The sequence below is a fragment of the Syngnathus floridae genome, chromosome 2 (assembly GCF_059516105.1).
Source record: "Syngnathus floridae isolate MCC-2025c chromosome 2, RoL_Sflo_1.0, whole genome shotgun sequence".
NCBI classification, from domain to species: Eukaryota; Metazoa; Chordata; class Actinopteri; order Syngnathiformes; family Syngnathidae; genus Syngnathus; species Syngnathus floridae.
The window spans coordinates 9,697,368-9,722,342 of NC_142414.1; the positions used below are offsets into that span (position 1 = coordinate 9,697,368).

Consider the following 24,975-nt stretch of genomic DNA (forward strand, 5'->3'; position numbering starts at 1 on the left):
GACGTTAATCATTTTTTCGGCTCATCCTGGTTCCTTTGTCCAAGCTAATACAGCACTTCATAATGTGGGAGTGGCAATAAAACCTTTGTTAAGTAGCAGTGGGAAAATGACACAAACCAATTATGACTCTAACTATATGAAATTTAGTTTAATTTGAAGCGGGAGAAATGACAATTCCAATCTGCAGTGTATGCTAGGAGGCTAGTGCTGAGCAATGAGCATACTCGTTATGCATAAACTGGGATTTTCTTTTATTTTTATAAAAAGCGTAATGAATTGAATAAATAACAATAAACAATCAAAGTCAGACACCTCCACTGAAACAAAGTACCGTCCTTAATTTTTGTTTACACATGATTACAATTTTTGAACAAAATCAACAATATGATAGCACATTTTAAACTTAGCCAGTAAAATCAACAATATAATAGCACATTTTATTCTTATCCAGAAATAAGCCCCTCCTGGATTTCAATTAAATTGCATTTTTAAAGAAAAACTCCATAACAGTCATCTGCTGTAACCTTAATCTCATTGTGAAATTGTTTTCATCCACTCAATCTCCTCCTTTCACCTCTCACCAACAGTATTTTTCACCTCGCTCATCCAAAAGTCAATTATTGTTGAGGAGGGCTGAGGAAGCGCAATGGTGCCCTGTTGACTCTCACAGTTAACCCCAAGGAGCGCCTCTCACACACCCACACAAACAATTTCGTAATCGGCAACAGAGGTTTTAAAAGCACTCCCCAGGCGGTTATTGAGAAGAGGAGTTTATGGCTCAGTCTTTACATTCTGTCTCTCCTTCTCTCTGCGTTCAAAACTGAATGGTTGTGACTGATGCTTTCAAATGTTTAATGCCCATGGAGTACCAGCCATCTATGTGGACAGACCGCAGACGTCCTTGACACGAACACATTGTCACTCATCCGACTTTTGTTTTTCCATTGACGTCATCAAGTGTAAACACTGATCTGAGTGCCAAGTGTGAACTGAGAGCTGATTTTAGCAAGGTGATTCCAAAAGTCGACATCCAGAAGCTGATAGGACTGACCACATTTCCATAGAAATTAGGATGTTCGTTGGATAAAATTTCAATGAAAACAGAAGGCAATGATTTGAAAATCTCTCTCTCTCCCTCTCCCTTTTCCCATCTCTCTCTCTCTCTCTCTCTCTCTCTGGGGTCTTGGAGGGTTGAGGGAAATTCTACGGGCATCGCTTCAGGGAGAAGATGAAAGGTGAAGGAAAGATAAATCGAGGGATCGAATGGGGTAGGAAGAATAAAATGCAACCATGACAGCCAGCCTCATAGCACCTATGGGGATAAAGGTATGTACCTACCCTATCCAACAAGATTCTGGGAAGCACAGATTCCCCAAGACTATATAGGTTATACTTTATGGGTTATATGTAAATAAAATCACTCGTTTTGGGTCAAGAAAGGCTTGTTTGTTCACAATCAAGTGGGATTTAAAACTCACTGAAAGCTTTTAAACAAAATGTAACCCTTGGCAAATTTTGTCAGCAACCCATATGGAATTTGTAGCTGGCAATTGGTTTTATTCTTGTACTCGACAAAATATATAAGCAAACAAACAAAGCAATCTGTATTAACTACTTGCAAATCAAATCAATGTGCGACCGGTAAATGTATTGATCTTTTTTTTTTTGTTGCTGATGTACTTCTGCATGGAGTTATGCTAAGGTCGAGGGGGTTGTATTCCTTATGTCTTCTTTGTGAGGGATAACGCTTAAAATATGCAATTCACAAGAGGACAACAATAAAGAGACAATGGCAACAGTAGAAAAATATACGAGATGCGACTAATTTGTGGTGCCCGTCCGATAAACGCATCCTCCTTATGAATTGAAAAACTGTCTCTCAGTGGTATAAAATGCATTCGCAAGAAGCATTTCGCTTTTTTAGTCAGTCGGGTGTTAAAAATACATGCAGACGCAATGACGAAAAAATTTGCATCTAGAGTTTCATAACCAAACAGCACTGCAACAACCAATATGCTTAGCTGCTAAGAGGAGATGTGTTAGTTACTGCCGAGAGTTTAACAGTACAATGCAAATAAGCTTCCAACATGCTAATGGACAATCTGCATCTCCTTGCTCAACAGCTGGAATCGAATATTGGGGGGCAAAGGAGGGGTGTGCCCCTGGGCTGTTCTGGTAAAGTGGTCTGTAAATGAAGAACCCTGTAGCGAGCCAACTCTGCTGCAACTGTTTTCTGACAAAGAAAGGCACCACTAAGCTAATTCAGACACCAAATCAAGAACAACAGAGCTGCTTACCATGTTTCTAGATGTTATTTATGGCAATACTGATACTGATATCAAGTACTTTCAGGTTAAAAAATATTTATGCTATTTTAAATTTCTTGTCCTATTAAATAACATGTTTTTGACTTCTTAAATTCATTGGAATGTACAAAGTAGTAGTAATTCTTAGTCTCTGCATCTCTTAAATTACTTTAGTCTAGACACCTTCTCCTAGCATTTTTTGATTTTTCATCAAATTAGCTAATCAATGCAACCTTGTTTACCTTTATTTTGGTTTCCTTTCCGCTGGCCTTGTACTCCCAATCAGACAGAACACAAGGAAAAATTGCACACTGCTCGCAGGTAGTTTACTTACAGTTATCATCAAGCTATTCTCACTCAGACAGTATATTTTATGGTGTGCCACAAAAAACAGCAAGCTTAAAATGTCCATCAAAGTAAATAACAACTGAAATCAGAAAAATAAATGATCAATACTAGCCATTTGGTATCGATACTTTGATCAGTCAGCACAGCCCTGACGGAGTATGACAACAACGTTTGTATGCATGACTAAGTAGAGGGACTCCAAACAGAGGAGGGGGAAATGAGAGAGGAAAATTGCTCATTTTGCTTCCCCTGGCATGCCATTTCCAGCCGACATGGATGCCTTTCAGGCATCCATGGCAAATTAAGTTCATCTTTCAAGGCTCAGTGGTCCTCGGAAGCTCACTCTGAAATATGGTGTTCACGTCTGAAGGCCTGGAAATAAACTACACTGGTAATTCTTTCCTCTTAGTTGTCACACAAAGGTTCGCATATGAGTGAGAAAAGGCTTTGACCACAAACTTCAGCTTCCTCTGGCGATGTAACACAATTGCCTAGTGAGGTAATAGACCCCACCTTTTTAAGATAATTTCAACAGAGATTCTTACATGGGAATTTTCTCCTTGTTCTAAATGACCATCACAATCGTTTGCAATCGTCTACTACCAAACTATTTATTTCCAACTGTGAAAAATAGTAAAACAGAGCTTAAACTTTGGGTGCACTTGACCCTGCTTTATGTGTCTGCTGTTTAGATTAAAAATTGTTTCTGTCATACATGTAGAAGAGAAAGATTAAAACATCTTTAGATGGCGTACTGCTTCTTTTTCTGTCCAGACATATTCGTTATCTATGAGAGCTGCCATACTCGTCAATTCATGACATGACAGGGGCAACAAAAATAAATAGCTCCGAGTTAGATCAATGCCGAGTGATTGTGATTTACGATGGAACACGAGGTGTACGTGTGGAGGGGAGGAAGATTCTATCTTCTCAGAGATTGGATTTTCACAAGATTTAACTGGGGGCTGCATGCTGTACAATGCTTCTAATGTTCACATTTCACAGGTATTGAAGCACGGTATTTTCCCACACACCATACGATGCACTTAAAAGCCTTTAATCTTCTCAAAAACCAAAGGTGCACCTTTTGTGTGGACTGAATTCCAAGATGTGTAAATGTAGTTGTCTGGCACAGGGACGTGTTGGCATGCCCACTTCAGAGGTTACAGGTTCGATTCCACCTCCGGCCCCCATTACGTTTACATTTATCAGGCCGGTAAACCATTCAGAGGACTGTACGTAATACGTATAGTACGTTCCCCCGCCGCCATTGATTAATAAATACTATCGATTCTTGCAAAGCAAACAGCAATTTAGGACCCTCTGAATTGGCAGAGACATGCTTATGAGGCACTATTCAAGCTTTCTGGAAAGCTGGGATCATTGCCGAAGAGCAAAGTGACAATGACGAGAGGGAACTTGTCATGTTTAGTGGTGAACTCGCCTAACTTTTTAATTCAGATACAGAAAATGAGGACTTCGATGAATTTGCTTATGAATATCGATCAACAATAATGTGAATGCAGTAGCGTACATAGTTAAATAGTAGAATAAAGTCCAACCGAAGTCACTGTCTTGCTCCCGTAATGTTTTTTTTTTTTAATTTACTGTAAATCATGGCATGCATGCACCCCATGTGTGGATTAAGTACAGAAAAGCCACCGCAATTGAGTCTGCGATTTTTAACCTCAAGTGCCTTATGGTGCGGGAAATATGGTACCATACAGCGTTTGTTATGGTTACACACAAGCTGGATCATTTCTGCATTTTTCATTTCCTTCAGAGTCATTAATGTAATTTTATGGCCAGGATGGTGGTACACCTTCTTAAAGTCCTCTTTAGTGTTCCTCACACAAAAAAAAAAACAACTCATCAATTGTATCAATTGCCGTAATCGTTTCTTACAAAGGGCTGTATTGCCGGGCGAGACAGCACTTGTGTATCTCCTCCCATTTTATGAACCCTTTCATTCAAAACCCTTTCAATAACTCTTCAATGCAAAACCACGGGCAACAAGAACTTCAGGAGCTCCTTGAAAATTAAAACTATCAACAGAACCACGGAAAAGCTTTCGATGTCTTTGGATACGTAAGTCTCAGCGAGACATGCCACAGTGCTTGACATGATTTCAACTGTTCCTTTCAGTACCACAAAAGCAGGTAACCAAGAGAGGAAAAAAGAATAAATCCCCTTTATTGAAGAGGAGGATAATCATCTTGAGACAGTTTGTTACACACACCATGGAAGGTTGTAAATGGTGGAAGGAGCTCTTGACAAATAATCACAGTGTGTGCTCATCAATATATGTCAATGAGGGTATAAACTAAGCGAGTGGTCATGTCTTTTGTGACATATGATAATAAGTTTGTCTTCAGGGATCACTCAGGGAACCACAAGGTAATAAATATGATTGTCATAAAGTGTCCATGCCGGGGGACATTATCTTCATCTAAATCAATTTCTGAGTAAGAGCACTCGACTCAGCTCAATATGTAGCTTCTGCCTGCGCCTGTGTTAACAATCGGGTCGTTCCAACTATTCCGTAGAAATATGGCGTGCAGCCGCTCGGATCTCCACGTTTTTCCCATTCCCTCTTGGGAGGTTAGTGATGATGGACTGTTTTTAGTGCTTCAGATCCCACAGGTGAAGAAGGGGATGCTCTGATTTGTTTATTCATACTCTACGATACTTGAATCTCACATCACACTGTACATGCACACCATCACGACATACCTCTAACACAGATATACCAGCACATCCATGTTTACAATCTTAAACCACTTGTCATTTTTCCAAACAGACATCAGAAGGGAAGAGGAGGGGTACACTCCGCACACATAACGCGGAGTGTCCATACGTGGTTGTTGTCGCCTCGCTTGCGTGCGGAGTCTGTGGGCAAGTGCACATCACTGGCTGCAGTCGTGACGCACCGGGAGATGTCCAAACAAATGCCAACGTCATGAACAATTCGCGTCAGCGTGAGCTGCCCACCCGATATTTACGCCAAGAGACAGCGGCACTGTTCATTCACTGACGTTTGGAAAAAGGAAAGGAGCATCTGGCTATATACTGCAGTCATGAATTGTATATTAGAAAAGCAACCACTGGATCTGATGCGTAACGGGGGACTTTAATATAATTAAACGCACCGGCAATGGCCGATAAATAGGGTCAGTCAAACAAAACCACTCAACTAAATTTTTGGGAGGATATCATTTAGAATGAAAATGTTAACCTTACCTTCACAGTTTCCAAATGGTTCCGATCTTTACGCTGTCAGTTCACAGACATTGCGGGGAATCTGTTCCCTGGCCTGCAGAATAGAGCGCCGTAGGGGAGAGAAGGAGGAGAGGGGGGTGGGGGGGGTGGATCGAGATATAGAATGAGAGAACTCCTCAAAGTAGTGCAATTCTCCAGAAATCGCTGAGTCGTTTCAAACATTACATATTGCCAAAGTGTGCACACCTGCAGTCTGTCAATAAGCAAAAGAATCACGATGGTGAGTTCGCTCGGTGGATAACACCACACTAACACCGATAGTGCGGGAGGCAATCGTTGATCATTCCGTCATGCCTGCTCAAGTCAAGCTCAGGACCACATTGGCGCGGATGTCCCGAAGTGACGACGCGCGGGGCAGGATTTCTCCTCGCTCGCTCTCTATTTTTCTCTCTCTCTAATTCTCTCTATATATATTTCTCTCTCTCTATTTCTCTCTCTCTCTCTCTCTCTCTCTCTTTCTCTCTCTCTCTCTCTCTCTCTCTCTCTCTCTCTCTCTCTCTCTCTCTCTCTCACCCTCTCTCACCCTCTCTCACCCTCTCTCACCCTCTCTCTCTCACCCTCTCTCTCTCTCTCTCTCTCTCTCTCTCTCTCTCTCTCTCTCTCTGCCCAAAAAGTTAAATTGCTGTCACTCTGGATTTACGAGGTACCAATTACTCAATTGAAGCCAACAGGAGACAAAACCTGAATCATTACAGAAGATGAATTGACAGGGGTAGGGGGGGGGGGGGGGGGGGGGGGGGGTCCTTTGTAATTCAAATGGTGGACATACAGTAAGTGAGTAGGTCCTCCCTGTGGGCCAATCTGGAAAATAGAAAAGTTCCTACTTAATCGATTTAGGTTTCTGTGAAGGAAATTCGGATGAAGGAGGCTTTTGAGGAAGAGGGGGGGAAAAAAACTAGCCTCCGCTTAGTGAAAATGTGCAGTTGTGAGCTGTCTTTGTCATCCAAAGGGCCTGGCATGAATAGTAGATCCTTAATGAGCAAAGGAGTGGACAAACACAGCATTGAGTTCTCTTTCTATTAGAGTTTTTCGGCCACAGATGGCCTGGACTCAATCAGCTTGTTCATATGCAACTTTGAGGGTGGCAGTGTAGTGAAGGGTGGAACAACATTTGTTGGGATGTTTATTTTCTGTGATTTAAAAGCACTCTGCAAAAGTTTTAGGCCAGCACTTCAATGGTTGTAGCAATCCGGTAAGGACAGTTTATTATTTGAATGTCTCTCACTGGAGTGCAAACCATCATTGAGGCCAAAACAGAAGTGAAAATCTTGAAACCACAAATCTATTTGTTACTTCAGCGGCTACTTCCTGGCAGTGGCCATTGAGATCATTGGACTGAGTTGTTGACAAATCCAAATTTTGGGCCCTTTTACCAATTAATGCAATTATATCTGTATTATAGCAGGTTTTTTTTGCAATGCCAACCGATACCAATAAAATTAGCTACCATCATGTTTGACATTTTGATGATGCATCCAGCAATACACATCCAACCTTCCTTTGACATTCCCCACCACTTTAATCTTTTCTCCACCACCAATGCCCTTCTCATCTGACTTCTAGCTAGACCACAGGTGTCAAACTCAAGGCCCGGAGGCCAGATGCAGCCCGCCACATCATTTTATGTGGTCCGCGAAGACAAATTGTGCATCAAATCCGTGTGTCATTGCAAATTGTCTTCACTTTTAATAATATCTTTTTTTTTAATATTTGACCAGTTTTTACTTGTCTGATTTGAAAACGAGTTATTTGTCAGTTTGTTTTGTAGCTTTTACTGTATATAATATGAGATGCTCATACATTTATTTGGGTTGACAGTCATAATAGCCCTCCGAAAGAAGCTATGACGACAATGCGTCCCGCGAAAAAAGAGTTTGACACCCCTGATCTAGACAACATTCATCTGGGCCCCTGTGGCTCTATTGGTATTGTGATTTGTTTAGTGACACAAGGCTTGGCAGTTCAAATCCCAGGTCTGACTGACTGCTGTCAAAGTCTCCTTGGGCAAAACCCTGAACCCTTAATTAATTTCAGCACATGCTTCTTCCACACGTGCTGCAGACTGTAACTATCAACTTGCGTCTGGCACTGATTCCAGCCGAGACACATTTCCACAAGCTTGTCACATACTACATCTTCATGCCTAAATCCAAAAATGTTTATGACACAATGACACAGTCCCTTAATGTTGTTGACCTGCTGTCAGCAAGACCAAGATGCGCCATCTTCTGACCCCCACCCCCCACACACACATGCATCCCCTCATCACGTTGTCTGCAACATCTCAACGCTCAATGGCTGTGGCACGCCCACGGCCTGACCGCCAACGGACGCAGTGAAAAGGCAAATTATAGCATGGGCTGTCTGCCAACCACAGAGTATTTTCCTGTGAGGTGCACTTGTCGCTGAGCTCAACTGTATGTCTCTGTGTGGTTTGGTTTCTTATGGCTTGAGGTCCATTCCGTGACCCAGCTGTTAGGGATCTTTGATGAAATCTATGGCCACGATGATTTGACCCCTTTCACAATAAAAAAAAAAAAAAAAAAATCGTGATTACTCAGCCGCATAGTGACAGTCATGGAAATTGAAGCATATCCAAATTGACAGATAGGATTTGCTTTCACGGGCCACATAAAATAATTTGGAGGGCCGGATCTGGCCCTCGGGTCTTGGCTTTGACACTTGGTTAAGAAGCACATTCTCCTGTTTTACATTTAAAGTACAGCTAATGAGCTTCAGCATCTCTCTTAGAGCGGAGAGCTAGTTTGCATGGATATGCAACACGTATATATTCTTTTTCATATTTTTTTGCTCCACAGCACGGCAATAAAGATAGTTGTTACTTTCAGAATATGATTGTCATATTCTTATACATGTCCACAAGTATTTTGATAACAATAAGTGACAAAATGCTGCCATACTGTACAAGGCACTATGGACAGGCAACCTAAGTAACAAGTAAATAAAAATATTATAAGTAATAATTGCGAGTTTTGTTCTAATATTGTCAGATAATGATTATCACATGCCTAAAATTTCCCACATATATTTTAGTGATGAGACATCAGACATCTGCATAGTCTGAGGAGATTCTAAATTTGTTCACTCAGTACACACAAATTCAAGCACGTGCATATTTGTGCATACACAGTTAGTGAATGAGGTCCAATTATTACCCTGATTTTCTAGAACTAACATGCAGTAATTCTCTGTGTCATGTCTATTGCATGAATCTCTAAAGCAGATTGTATATGTTCAATTGTCTGCAGGGTTTTTATCGTCATGGCAGTTGGTGTACAATGGCAAATAGTGATCAAGGTACAATCCTGGCCTATATCCGACTGTTCAAAATACTAACTCATCCTAGAGAGCCCTGGCTTTTGTTGAATGCGTCATAGGTCAGCACTCATTATTTTGCTTCTGAAAAAGGTGAAAAGCACAGATCGGTTGCAAGAGAAATAAAGAATAGTCTACCACATATATTTTCCCTTCTTTGAAATTAAATGAAAGCTACGGGGCTTTTGTCTTTGCACAAACTGGCATTGCCATCTGCTTGAGACCATTCACATTGACTGAAAACACAACTTCTGTCTTGCCTGCATTAATTATAGCTTGGGTGCTCACTGCATTATTCTAAAATTATTCTGCAAGGTTGAGCACAAAACACTCTTTACCCTGAACTACAGGGCCAGATTTTCTTTTTTTAATGGGGAACCGCTTCATTTAGACTTTGCGCTCATACATTTCTTATGCCTTTTGTGTTGTAATTTCATGGCCAAAACAGAGCGCATCTTAGCTACCTCAGGCTTCAGGAAAAGTTGAACAAGTTACTTCTCAGTGTCAGCCTTTGCAAATCTGAATATCAGCTTTTTAGGTAGTCGTCATCATGGGACATGACATTTTTGCGGTCGTTGTGAACACTCACTGAACTCTTATTCCTGCAACTTTTTCATCTCCAATGTGTTGTAGCTGTGTATATGCTTTTTATGGAATCAGACTGATTGGGCCACATCTGGGCAACATCGCATCAACCCATTCCACTTTATTAATCCCCGATGGGGAATTTAAAAGGTACGTAAGAGCAGCATGATAAAAAAATGTCGAACAAAATATCAGCACCACGAATAATCTACTGGTTGTTGTTATTGATTTTCCACAGGCGCCAATGTCACAGACCGTGTCCTCACTACTCAGCTCTAGTCAGTCAGGTGATTATAACGGAAGCTCTTGTTGTGTGATCATAATGAGCCAATCACATCATTGGTTTAAGAGATTTGCAAGATCGAAGTTATGTCTACAGTACTGAAGTCCAACAAAATTACCTTGCACATAAAGATTTGTTAATCAATCAAAAAATGCTTGTGTAGGATTGTTATGCTATTTAGAACTAATGTCATTTCAGAAGTTCGTTCTTTGATGTAAGTAAATAAAAAGTGGATTTTTTTCTTTCATTACTTTGTATGGTGCACACATATTACTGGTCCTCTGAATGACTGACTCTATTCATCACTTCAGCTGACAGCTGAAAATGGCAATCGGCCTCTGATGACATGTAACACAGCTCGCAGAGAGCCATCATGCTAAAGGCCAGGTTTGTTTGAAGTCCGCTTTGCAATGCATCAGTGGCGATGACCTAGATTCCCCATCAGTCCTTCCTCCAAGAGTGTGTGGCAAGGCGTCCTCATTTCTGCCTTCTCCATGCTCCAACTATGTCAGCACACATATAAACATTTGCCACAGAGACACATTGCGACAAAATGCCATGACCACCACCCACCAACTCACACTCACCACGCCACAATGTTTGTCCCTTGGGATGAAGGTGAAAGGTCGAGTGACAGAGTAAATGGGAGGCAGATGCTTGGACGAGTGATACAAAAAAAAAGAGAAAAAGAAACAAGCAATCAATTGGTGCATGCAAGAAGCGTGCGCATTTGGTTAGACACAGAAGCGGAGAGATGTTAACATATTCGGAAGTGGTCTATATCCTTAAGGTACAATCTTTCTCATCTACCCCCCCCCCCCCCCCCCCAAATGTGGCTACTAAAAATCTTCCCACGCACCACACACAACACAACAAAATGCTTCAAGTCAACAAGCAGATTCAACAAGCCAGAAAGTGCACAAGCAATGTTTTAATTATGCATGATGCACACCATTACATTGGCCTGTCAGTCTGGGGACATTGCAGTCTTGTTGACAGTTACCACCCATGGCTTTTTGTCACTTTGTTCCTGGCTCCAAAACATTGTTTGCATAAAAAAGACACACCAAATCCACATCAGTTACAGATGGTAGTATCAATTGATCAAATAATGTGCATGGGTTTGTTGTAATTGCTCATGCAAAAAAATCAACTGTGTCCATCAGCACTGTGCACCAGTATCTATCACCCCCCAAAAAATTGTTGTCCAAATAGCATGTTGAGAAGCAGAATGTTGAATACATTAAACAAAACAAACAACAAAATGTTGATATGTGACCATTTTTAGTAAGTTGCAGCTTCTTTAAATAAAAAAAATGCAAAGATCCGTGCAACAAACATAGCCATTAAGACGCCTCAGTCCCCAACTCTTATCAAGTCAGACTAAGTAACCTCCAGGCTGTCTCTTGTGGTCTCCTTAAAAATTAGAGATTGAAGATTCCTTATCTTCTAGTAAGCACCTGGGAACGGTGCCAGTGGCCAGGAGCACCTATTACACCACAAACGCGTGTGCTGCTGGATGACTTCAAATATACAGTACATCACGAAAGGCCATTTAATTATCAGAACGTCCACCTTCTTGCCACTGACATCATTCCTTGCTCCTTCTCATGCTAAGGTTGGCCAAGTGGAAACAACATACAGTACACTGAGTACAAGCAAACGGAATGCACATTTATGTAAGTGCAGGCTGAGGTACTACATTTTTTCCCTCTTTGAACAGAGCATGGATGGACTGCCAAAGCTGTGATCCATTATTTATTTGCTCTGCGCACTGTGTGTGGAAGGATGGGTATGATGGGCGGAGTCTTACATTTCCTAATGAGGAAAAGCAACAGCATAACCTGCTTGCTCTTCAAAGAAAATGTCACTGTGGTTTGGCACTTTTCTCGACAAAAGCATCACACAAAATATGTGTAGCCAAAAATCTACAGCTCGAGCCACGGAAGAGAGAGCAAAACTGTAGCTACGAGCGCCATCCTGCAGCAGCATGCAACGCATGAGTTTTGTGCTACCCTGAGATTTGCATTTCACTGAATTTCTCAGTAAATAAACTGTTTCCTGATGACAAACTCCAGGTATATTTTGTGCATTTTTGTGTGCACAATGACATGTTACCTATTTATTTAGATGTCCATGTCTTGTCATCTTAGCAATTCAAAGATCTGCTTGATTATTAGCATCCATCAGTGAGTATTGCTGAATGTGAACATTGTTGAGGAGTGGGAATATGAAGGGCATTCAAATACAGCACAGATAAAAGCAGTCATTATTTCTGCACAGACAACCTTGGGCGTGCAAAGATAAACTGGCGGGTAGGGTGCAAGGTTGAACTTTATTTCTACCGTTTTATCCTTGGTCACCAAACATACTGTAAAATCAGCATTCCTCTTCTGTAGCTCCAATTCATGAGGAGGGAATCCATTAACCATGTCATGATATGACGTAAACACTGCAGTCATCTTGAGAGAAAAAAAAAGACCTCTTAGTGATATGTACCTACTCAGGCAAGCTTTGATCGATTGACACCTTCAGCCGTGACACCTTAATCATCTCCAGTACTTTTGGAAATATGCCCGGTGCTACATCAATGCCAGTTTGCAGTCGTCAAACTGTAATCTGTACCACAGATTTACTTTCCAGGCCTGTTAAGCGCGAGGCATCTAATCAGCGTAACCATCTGGGTGGGAAATGCTGAAGGAAGGTGGAGTGTCATCGAACAACAACAAATGTCAATTATCTTCTCAAATACTTGTACAAGAGCTAACATGAGAATAAAGTTAGATGTTATATTGCTCTCTCTACTAAAGCGAAATATTCCTAAACATGAGGCTGACTTGTTCGATTAATCTCGTGGTTGCATCACCCTTCAATGCAAGTGCAAGTATAATGCAGATTAAAAAAATAATTTATCATATCGGGATTCTTCATTTGTATTCTTACCAATTAAATCTGGTAATAAATAAACAAAATGCAATCAAAACAAGACCCATTGCCATCATACATTTTGAATAATCACTCAAAATATACGAATATGTGGGTTGGACTGTGGATTCTCCGAGACTAATAATCTGCTCTTTAGAAACAATGTTGCTGAAGGCTCCGTTGGAGATGAATCTGAATTAAAACCCGAATTGAAACCTGATTTAGATGTGTTTTCACTGACTGTGAAAAAGTGTCTGATAAAGGAGGGCCACCTTCATATGATTCATGTTTATATTTTATGCAGAACAAGAACCCATTGATCACTTCTCAGATGGGATACTAGAAAACTAAAACCAGGACAACTCAAGAAAGAAATACAGTGTAAAAATGGAGAGAAGACCTCGAGTATCTTTTCGCCCATATCATGTGGGAATATTGTATGCTCTACACAGGCTCTGCTTACACTAAGATGATGTGATGGTCTGCTTCGTCAAAATTGAAAATTATTATCCATTTGATACATGTGCACGACTGATAAGACAGAGCTGCGTAGGTGGTGCACATTTTCCACTATTAATATAATTTGAAAATGAAAATGTGGATGCTTACATTATTATCCTCCAACAACATAAAATTAATGCATTATGTTATAGTGCACCACTAGTTGTTTTTAATCTAGACAATTCTTTCAAGTGTAACTTAATTGGCACATCAATCATATCAAACAATTTCTACAGGACTATTATTTTTACTCTTCAACATTTCTTTTCAAATTATAACACCCACTTCTGTTTAAATTCAAAAACTTCAATCACGTTGTTATGCTTGTCATGATCTTTGCATTACAATACTCACTACATTGACCCACGTTGATGAGCCTTATTGACAGCGTTGGAACATACCAACAAATGATTTGTTGCTATACTTAAGTTACTATATTTGTCAGAGATTTACTTTCTACATTTTGGAATACCTCTGTACTTTTATCAAAACGGGCTTTTTTTACTTTTTCACTCTCGGTGGATGACGACACAACGTAAAAGAGATGAAACTCAAGAGAGGTAGAGTCAGTTTGAAATCTAGATTGTTTGATTGAAATCTTGGGGCCTTAAAAGGTAGTGGGGGAAATGGTAGCAGGGACACGGAGGAACGTGCGCCAGGGAGCATTAATGACGATGAAGCAACAAGAGCTTTGAGCTCCCACGGGGGTTCCTGGGAATCTCACCGACTGGTGTCGCATCAGCTTGCCAGCGTGGGAGTACAGAAGCCTGATGGCAAGCGAGTTCGACTAAATGGGGACAACATATGCACTGGTGATAATGACAAGTAGCGTCATTGCATGGGCAGCTCTGCTGGTCACCAAGCGTGCCACTTATATATGGCCAATCGAGCTCTACAGTTGGTAATCAGTTCCTTGCAAGAAGGGAACTCTCACACTTTATTTGTGCATTTCAATCAAAATAAATACTGCATACAGTTGATGCTGTTTACAATAACACATTCAAAAAACTACACTAAGCATAGACTATATGGCTAAAATTTCTTACACTTACATCTTGATAACTGTAAGAGAGAAACAAGGCTGGGTGACAGATGGAATGCTTTCTTGTGTTCGTGTCAAATTGGTTTGGTTGCAATAGCCCATCCATGCTATCCAGGGAGCTAAATGTGCCATACTCTACCCAGAGGGAGTGCAGGGAAGCGGCCATGGAGACAAGCCAGACTCACCATGGCCTTGTTTCCTAAACAATGTGGAATGACATACTTTGTTTAGGCTGTTCTAACAAATCTCGTTGGAGCAGATGGATTTATGTATTATGACCTAGAAAGCAAACAACAAACAGTCGTGCACCCTGGCGTGTAAAGACGGGATTTCATGTGGGAAAATATGTCAGTCGCAAGTGTTTTGTACCCATTTGTAGTAGGTGCAAGAGATTTTAATGAGCATTTCGAAACCATTGTTACCCCAGCAGCCACATTGACTCGTTGAAACTCAATTGAAATGTCACGATTGAGCAGAGATGTGCAGTCTGGGCAAGTGTGGTAGTCTACTCTGTTGTTTTCTGTTGTTACTTTGTATTTTTGTTTTTCCGCTCCAATGTCCTGTCTGCATCTGGGTCCAAATTCTGTTCCTCACGTGATTACATACATTTACATAATTTCCCAAGCAGTCCAACTGTATAGATAAGTACTCGGCAGGCATGAGCAATTATGGAATCTATTCAGAACCTTTCCACCATGTCAGCACGATGGCCACCTAGCCAATATTTAATGTTTTGCCGCAGACGTCACCACCTGCTCTAACCCCTTGTGCACCATGCTGGATGGATGGGTGGCTCTGCTCTCTGTTGTTACTTTTGTATGTTTGGATGATGTACGGACAGACGGACCGACGGACGGATTCTATATCCAGTTCTGTCATCTGTTGTTACTTTGTATGTTTGTATATAAAGACTGTTTCTCCACTTCCATGTCCTGTATGCATCTGGATAGAAGGGGTAGTGATCATCACATGCATGACAAACCAGTCGGGCAAAGTCATTAACACCATAAAAGCAGTTAGCTTCGTGGCCTTTGGTTTCTATCTCCAGGTTCCTTCGAGCAGCCTCTCACCCCAAGCGCTAAAGCAAGTGACAACTTCTATCCATCAACTTCTCCAATGGCACATACTGTATAAGGTAAGAAACTGCAAGGACTGCATTTTTTTTCATGCATATGATATCTGGTCTGCTGAAGACCAAACGTTAACTGGGAAGAGTGCAATGAGGAATAGGCACAAAGGGGTGATGGGTGAGTTGTAGAGGCGGATGGGGTTATATTTAGTAGAGAAGATGGATTACTACATCACGCATGACAAAAGAAAGATTCTACTATGAGCTTCCATCAATTTCAGCCCAAGGCAGATAGAGTGAGAAGAGTGTGAATATTCTGTAGAATTTTATTTGTTAAGAGTTAATTTGTACATTCAACAGCAGAGGAGGTAGTCTTGGTGCAGGCAAACTCATAAATTTGATTTAAAAATACTTGATACAGGCTTTTTTTTGTAATGTTTCATTTTTTGCAGGAGATGCGTTCCAGAACCACTTGTGAAAATCAAAAGTCCCAGAAATTGAAACGGTATATAAATTATTATAGAAATTTAAATACCAATGTATTGACATTCCAACACATAGTGTTTCTTGTTGGCCGTGAGAAGCCCTGGGTGTATTGTAAGTCAATTAGAAGTGTGGTTTACCAAGCCAAGCAACACAAAGTGTTCAACCTCAGACTTAACTACACGACACTAACCCGGGGGACATCATGCATAGAGAAACCAACGTGAGTCACGGTTGCACATGGACCTCCTGTTCCATTGTGGTCCAGTACACAATATTAAAGCTTTTTAAACTCTCCCCAATACTTTTATGCTACATAAGCCTTTCTTATTCCCTTCATAACCATTCACACACTGTTCTGTCAATGTATTGTAAATTTACAGTAAATAATAGAACAAACGTGATATTGTCATGTGTCCTGACTTCTTCGGAACCGTCCCAATTACTAATGCAACTTTATTATAGCCATTCCTTCAAAGAAAATAATGGAGTAGAAGAAATGCGGTTTAACGTTAAAGGGGAAATGCATAAATAATTTTGACCCAGCAAAGTTGCTCATTATTTTGTACTGCATGTACTGTTGGCCTGAATCTAAAGCTAAAATTATTAATTCATGCTTTTTCCCCCCATCTTTTTGTACTTGTAAATTTCTCTGTGTTGTAAAATGAAACACTAAAGAGTAAAGTATTGCAAACCAGTCAAATGTTGTTCCTGTAATTCATTTTGTATCTTAGTTAGAAAATTTAAGGGACCAAAAATCAGTTGCCAGCCAATAGCAGGGCACATATTGATGAACAACCATCCGTACTTGCACTCACAAGCTATTTGGAGTGCTCAATCAGCTTACCATGCAAGGTTTTGGGATGTGGAAGAAACCGGAGTGCCCGGAGAAAACCCACGCAGGCACAGGGAGAACATGCAAACTCTACACAGGGAGGGCTGGAGGTGAAAGGAGCTTGCACTGCCCCATAAGGGGGCGAGCACGACAGAACATTGGTAAACAACTACGTTAAAGTTTTTCGATTACGAGCTCTCTACCATCCCAAATGGTTCCTTGAGTTAAGTTTGCCCTATAATGCAGTCCCAAGTAACAAGCCTCATTTCACAGTTAGTAACGGTAACAGTGGAACAATTAATACAGTAATTGAGTTGATCATCCGTGAATGGAAAACTATAAGTTCCAACACTGCTTATCAACAGTGAGGTTTTAAATTAAAATGTAATTTATTCAAGCGTGTTGACATGCCAGGAGATTTGTTGATATTTCCCTTCTGCTACAAACAAATCATGCGGTCATGATTTCCAATAACAAGGCCTTGCTAATAAAGATGTTTAAAAAAGAACTCTATTACAAATGCATACTCCCCTCTTGCCAATGCCCGAAAACAAGTGGCAGGCATTCATGCAGCTTCTGGGAAAGTGGATCTCTGCCAGACCCCTGTGGCTTGTGATGTGAACTGGACAAGTGGTGCAAAGCTCAGCAAAAAGTGAAATGCCAGCAGATCATTACAGTATATGCGGATGCTGTGAGTTAAACTTTCTCCTGCTCCTCTATTAAAGTTCGGCCTATTCGTTAAAAACATTACTTCAAACTACACCTGCGCAATCGACCAGTGACAGAGACCCTGAGAAGCCAATAAGTTCCCTTTGTTGAAGCCTTAGGCAGCTCCCACGTGTTCTGCATCTGCTTTATGACATCCCCAATGTACCTGATTTAGCCCTGAGGGAGAGTCAAGCAAGGATGGAATTCAGCATTGGTGCTGAAGCAGCAGAGGGAGGGCCTCTCACCCCCCCCCCCCCCCTACACACACACACACACACACGCATTTTTGTTTTTTGCTTGCACCATCATTTCCCGTTATGATGGCATACCCAAGAATTACTTTGTAAACTATTTCGAATTTTAATTTCAAACAATTATACTTTAAAGTTATTTAATTTAACTATTTATTTTAAATTAATTATAAATTATAGTAAATATCAATCCGAAATTGGGAGCAAACGAAGGCAGCATTGTGTCATGCAGGCAACAACGCAGATGTGCCACCCTGTGTCCAATTTGTGTTTGAACTCTTTTCACAGGACATTACTTCAACAACTATGCCCATCAGTCTGTCTGAAGCACAATCAAGTTCAGGTTGTTGCACCAGGGATCAATTTCACTCCCTAGAGCAATTTGAAATTAGATAATTTTACACTGCCCTGAATTAAGCAAATAGTGGAATGGATCTATTTCTACATCATTAAAAAGATAAATGTTGAACAGCAGTACCAATTGAAACTTGCATGGAACAGGTAAGCATCACATCGGCCTCAAATTTACAACCAAAGGATAATCTTATATCCCAACGTACATGAAAAATCAAAAACTACCTGATATCATGTGATCAGTGATCTCGATATGGTTTGATGGTATAAAGATTTGATAGCCATCGTGCTCGTCTTCTTTCACTCAACTGCTTTGTGTTTCTCCTTGGTTTACAATTACTGCCCAAATTAGAAAGCACGATTTCTTCCTTCTAGCTGAGCGATCAGAGGACCTGTTGAGTTGCTGTTTAGCACAATTGGTCACCATTGTTGTAAAGCAAATTGGACTCGGAAACTATTTTGGTGCAGAGGAAGTGCAGTTGAAGGTGCTATCAGTGGCCACAGTCTTTGTGAATTCTGCCCTCAGTGCTTTACATACCTCAAGATGTATTAAGTGCTATTTTTACGATAATACGAGATTGATTTTTTCACCACAACAAATAGTTTTGACACTATCTGGAGGGTTGTATTGTTTGGTTTCACCCAGCAATCAGGTTGCCTTCAGCTTGTATCTTCATCATGTCCAAACAGTGGAGCAGCAGGATGTCACAGAGATTAGAGTGAATGCCTTTCAACTGCATGATGTGTGTCTCAGACCTTCTGGATGGCATTTGTGCTTGCGTGCACTCTAATCCTCACACCCCCTCTTTGCGGAGCGAGGACTGTTCTGTCTCATAAATAAGACACAATTTCAAGTCAACAGGAGCCATATTTCAGGTTTACCTGTTGCACGTTCTGGCACACTCAAACTAAACTGCAAAGAACAACAAATATAATTGGATCGGAGTGAACAATTGGTGGATAGTGACAATGAATGAATGAATTTCCCAATAACATAAGGTAAAGGTTGGGGGTAGCATCACCAAATAAGTCACATGCAAAGATACTTGTTTGTAGTCACATGCAAAGATACTTGTTTGCACACCCATTAAATCATTTCTTGTTGCTGATGAAGGGAGAACATTGAATAAGAAATTGATTTAGGTGTGACTTTCTAATATGTTTTTACCCGGACTTGTATAAAAGGTTGAACAGTATATTAAGATCATAACTGGACTATGTTTCCAGGAAGCAATGGATTTAAATAGACTCCCCTTGTGCATATGTCAACCCCCACCACAATCCACTCGCAAAATAATGTGCTTCACTGAAAATCAGATTTTTCTTTTCAACAGAAACCCTCGATTATATGACCGTATCTAAGCCGTTAGGAGTTCAGGAATATTATTCCGTCCATCTATTCACGAAGCACAAATCCTCACAAGATACTGATTTACAATACAGTGATACCTCTCTACTTACGAACTTTACGAGATACGAACTGGAGCCAAATTTTGTTAATACATCTCAGTGTGCTAGCAGCAATTTTTATTGATTAAATAAACACCTCTGTTGCTCATTACGAGTGATGCACGGAATGTTTTACACTGTCTCTTTGGACGGGGAGGGCCACACAAGATGAAAGTTCAATGCAGCTTTCGGAGGTCAGAGATAGATTTTTTTTTCTCTTTGAGAAAATCCGTTCTTGTCTTTGGACACAGATGGGGATTTACCGGCTACCTGTCTCCTCTTGACTTTTTTTTTTTTTCTCAATCTCCTTTGCTCTCAAGAGCCTATCTGCCAGCAGAAACAGAACACCTGTGTGCTTATCAGGCACAGTCTTCCTTTGGGCACCATCCTCCGTCTGGGGGGCCACCGTGACAGATAATCTTCCCATTGGGGGTCCATTCCAAGTACTAGGCCTTGTCAACACAGGTCCATTAAATTCTCCATTTCCTTTTTCTCTCATGACAATTGTTCACACTGCGGATTATTCAGAAGCAGGCATATTTCTTAAGTGAAATATCAACACACTACACTTCACAAACTTGCAGATTAGGCTAGTATTACCTTAAATTGATTGCCATGACTACATAAATTTACAATCTTTGTTTAGGACTTACAATAAGTATACATGTGTATTTATTTACATAACAACCTTTATGGTTATGATTTTGTGTTAAATCCTGGTGAAATGAAATATTTTGTAAATAATTCCTTTCGATTTGGGTCACGAGCCGGATGGAAAGTCAGATGTCTTGGACTTTTATTGTGTTTGATTTATCTCCTACTGGTTTGTAAGGCACGGACAATGTAATACTTTGTTTATTAATGGAATGTTTGAGTCTTTTCACTTAAACAAACTATTGTAAATACTACAGAATATCTTTGTTTTAGTTTTTCATAATGGACGACCAAAAAATGGCGTGCGGTTCTTTACCGGAGTAGAAACACAGCTTGTGCCGCCTAAGCATGTGACGAAAGTAGTAAGATCTCGATGCCGAATGGCTGCCACCGAAGACGATGCCGCAGAAGAAGAACATTTGAGGGTCCTAAAAGTATTGCTGACAAACTGTAATTTAGCAATCACAGAAGGGCATTAAAATCACAGACTTACTGGCTGACTTTCCTAGAATAGCAACAACAAATTTAGCGGTGATGGATGTGCGGTTAAAATAGTGATGACGGCGCGTCAGATTGATATTACAGATTTGGTCGGCTTGAAATACTGACGGGCTGTCAAGTAATGCCTGCACAAAGTCCATTTCACATAACAACAAATACTCAATGGAAATGGAACGCATAATGAACGTGACCGTTGCTGTTATGTTTCACCTTGGCGGATGCTTAGTGGCCAACAAGGAGCGAGCATGGATGCATTTTGTACATGCTTATGGCCGTATAAAAAGACCTTTAAGGATACATGCATGCACACGCATACACACACACACACACACACATGCTCACACGCAGCACTGCATCTTGCGACTGACCCACTGAAAATCTGGAGATTGATCAAAAAGAGCTTGTGCTATATAAATAGCCTTCAATGCACAGATATAAATAACAGCAATTAAAAGCGTCAGTATTTGTTTTATCATTGACAGAATGGTCAAAACAGCAGTGAATTTTGACTGGACAGCATGAAACAGATTTATAGAGGAAATGAGGCCTACAGTAAATCAAAGAATACTAAAGGCTCCTAAATGGTGGCAAAAAAACACAAAAAAATTGCTTCCCTTAGTTCCCTAAATCAGATTGCTGACACAAATCGGAATCCGTTCTTCATTGTGGACCGGCACGTGTTAGTCGGGTTAGGGTTACGTTCCATAATCATTCTTATGTACTGTGCAGTATGTGTGTCGAATTAGTCTACATATTTAGTGCAGGAAAATAAAACTCTGGCGGTGACAACATGTCAAAACGGATTGCAGCCATTAAGCAGTAAATAAGTATCCAATGTGAAATAATGTGCATTTGTGTGATCGTCACTATTTGCAAAGTGACAAAACAATATTGAAGAAACATGAGTTGCTTGGTTGTACTGCTCTTTGTGTGTCCAACTCTCTTCTAAGATGAAGAGGGTGCTCTTTTGAGGGTACTTGCCTCAGCATAATTGCCTGTGATCGTTTTCTCGTCAAGCTTCCCGCATAATTTGAAATTTTGACAGCTTCTATTATGTTTTTCCTCTCAACTCCCTGCCTACCATTGAGCTTTCAAACAATATATTTAACGCCTGCCAGTGCGGTTCACAGTCTAGTAAATGCACACTCTGTGCCATTTTGACCTTGCATTGCTTTTTTTTTTTGTTTCAATATGATGAGTGAACTTTGACATTTGTATCGTCGTTAAACAATGAAGATTATAACAGACGGATAAATAGTACCGTGACTTTATACTGCACAATTAAATTTTTGATGAATTTCCAATTCACAACAGAGACTATCTTCACACTAAAATGATGAGCTACACTCAAATGCGGCAAACAATTTCTCAATGTTTGGAGCTCATTCATATTCAGAATGGCCGACAAAGGTCCAAACTGCAGAGGTCCATTAACTAGAGTGACGACTGACGACAGAATCAGGGCATGGCACTTTACCTTCACAAGCCTTCGATATTCTTCCACTAATTTACTGTCTCGTCATTATTGTATCTTTTCCTCGGATTTTTCATTTTGAAAATACAACTGCCTAGGCAGCCAAACAATTCAACTCATGGTGACTTTTTCAATAAATCTAGTGCCCAAAATGTTCTGAATTCATTCACTAAAATGGGGGATTCTTTTTGGTTCAAAGTCTGCATGACACCAGCCAGAATCATCCAGATGTTTGCCTGACCTTACAGCAAAGAAATAAAAATAAATACCATACAAATATATGTACTTGTTGCAAAGTGAAGTAACGAAAAACATTTTCATGAATATACCTCATCACAATAATTTCCAAGCTTGATATTTCATGAGCAACTGCATTAGACATGAATTCATATTAAAAACGCATTTTTCAAGCTAACACATAGATGGCGCTAAACTCAAGGCTGGGTGTAAATGAGTTAAAAAGAGATAGAATTTTTTTTTTTTTGACATCTGATTAATCATTTAATGGGTTTAGAGGTTGGACGTAAATTAGTTAAAAAGTGATAGAAAATGTTTGTTTAAATCTAATTAATCATTTAATTGAAAAAAATAACAGATAATCTATTATTAAGGAAAAATCAGTAGTTGGAACGCTAGAATTTAAGATTTTACACCAAAGCCATGTAGTTCATATCAGTGTTGATATAGGCCGATCATACCCTGTATGATTGGTATCAGTATTGGCATTTTAAAACCCTGATCAGAACATTCCTACTTTTTAATAACAAAGTGCACCACTATACCAATGTAAAGTGCACCACCTTTACTTTATAATGCTAAGCTAAATAAACATGCATCTAATAAGTCGGTTCATTATATTAAAGCGGATTCTATTCAATCCTTTCAAATTGGCATTTAACAACTTTTCACTCACAATGAAACAAATTGACATTTAAAATAATTTTGGACACACAATGAAACATAAACATCAGACACCTCTTGGTTATGCTGGTTTCTTAGGCATTACCTTCTGAGCAGTTCCTGTCCTCTTCTTAGTGTTGGGCAGTGGTGCTGGAGTGCAGTGAGGCTGTGCGCTGCCATAATTCTGTAACATTGGTCTCGCAGAGTGTTGTGCCTTGCCATGTCCCACTGTGGCAGAGGTTGTGTTCTAACACAGGATCCCGCCATTTGTTCTGCAGAATAACTTGGCCCCACTTCTGGCATGTAACCTGGTTGTGAGGCATGAAAATGCAAGATAAGAAAAGTACAAATTGTGTTTTACCAATGCAAAACCTAATTAAGCTGAAAGCTTTGCTACATATTTCTTGATTGGGCTGACAAGGCCATATTGTTAGGTACACTTGCAGACATCCATTTCAAGTGCTTATCCAAAATTATGCCTGTGCAGACAAACTCGGTTTTAATTCTTTTTATTTAGAGAGTAATTCTTTTGACAATGTTTATTATTGTGGTTTTAGTCAACCCCATTAATTTCAGCAACCTACAATGATGTAGTGTACACATACCAGAAAAACAAACTAAAATCAAAGTAATTGTAGTGCTAACTCTCCCCACCAGCATGTCAACAAAACCAAAGTAACAATTACAGATCCAGCTCTTGCATTATACCAATCCATGCATTTCTATGATTGCAGCGGTTAAGTGGACCATCTGTCCAAACAAATGGGTATTATTCTATTCGGACGCCACTAGGTGGGGCTATGCCTTTCTGGAGCGGTGAACGTCCCTGTTGGAACTAAAGCGACTTCAGCCCTGTGGTCTCAGACACTTGGGTTCTTGTCTCTGCGATTTAATGGAATGCATTTCTGCGGAAGAGGATTAGGGCCAGTGAAGAAAGAAAAAAAAGGGAGGTGACGGGATTGTGGACTTTAAAATGAGAATTCTCATTTCAGACTCAGAACTCTCAGGGTAAAAGTCATAATTTTAATTTTAAAGTCGGAATTCTCACTTTAAAGTTAGAATTCCGACTTTAAAGTCAGAAAGTGTAAATTCTCACTTTTAAGTCAGAATTCGGAGGGAAAAAAGTCACAATCCTGTCACTCCCTCCTTTTTTTCTTTTTTTTCTTCACTGGCTCTAATCCTCTTAAATGAGACGTCAAAAGTTTTTCTTAACACTATTTTTGACCATGTGAAAACAGATAAAGTATGAGAAATAAATAAACCTGCTCAGCCAAGATGAGGGATCTAATAAGCTGGACAAAGACAAATAAAAAAAAAAAAACAATTGCACATTGAGAAAAAGCGACAAGCTACTGTGACCTACTCTCAAGTTTGGGCTGTGGAGGAGGTATTTCCACCAAGGCACGTTGCGTTTGGAAGCGGCCGCCAAACTTTGGATCGGAGTAGCCGCTGCAGCTCTTAGAAAAACGTTAAACTTCTTTTTCCTTATGGTGGTCGAATCTTTTCGTCTGTTGTGACTTTAGATTGATCTTGCGTGTGCCTCACAGGACAAGTGTCAAAGCGCACCTATTGGAGACGTGAGGACTCACATGCGCTGTTTCCTGTTTAGTGGTATCTGATTGGTGGAACTGGTTGTACCTTGACTGAAGGGCCACCACGTAATTAAAAACAAAAACGGAACAAGGTCACCAC

The 24,975-nt window shown here is 40.2% G+C and overlaps 1 protein-coding gene across 3 annotated transcripts in view; it reads right to left on the reverse strand.

The window, feature by feature from the left end:
* LOC148401630 (interleukin-1 receptor accessory protein-like 1) overlaps positions 1-24,919 on the reverse strand; it is a 103,372-nt gene extending 78,453 nt beyond the window's left edge. The window contains exons 1-4 of one of the 3 annotated variants that reach the window (XR_015857119.1): positions 24,647-24,911; positions 23,390-23,591; positions 10,725-10,793; positions 9,935-10,640 (exon numbers count right to left, since the gene is read on the reverse strand). The gene's annotated coding sequence lies outside the window, so the exon portion shown is untranslated. Of the gene's footprint in view, positions 1-5,894; positions 5,968-6,119; positions 6,413-9,934; positions 10,641-10,724; positions 10,794-23,389; positions 23,592-24,646 lie in introns of those variants that run through there. The other 2 variants (XM_088369033.1, XM_088369034.1) reach the window with 2 other exon arrangements.
* Positions 24,920-24,975: the final 56 nt, after the last annotated feature.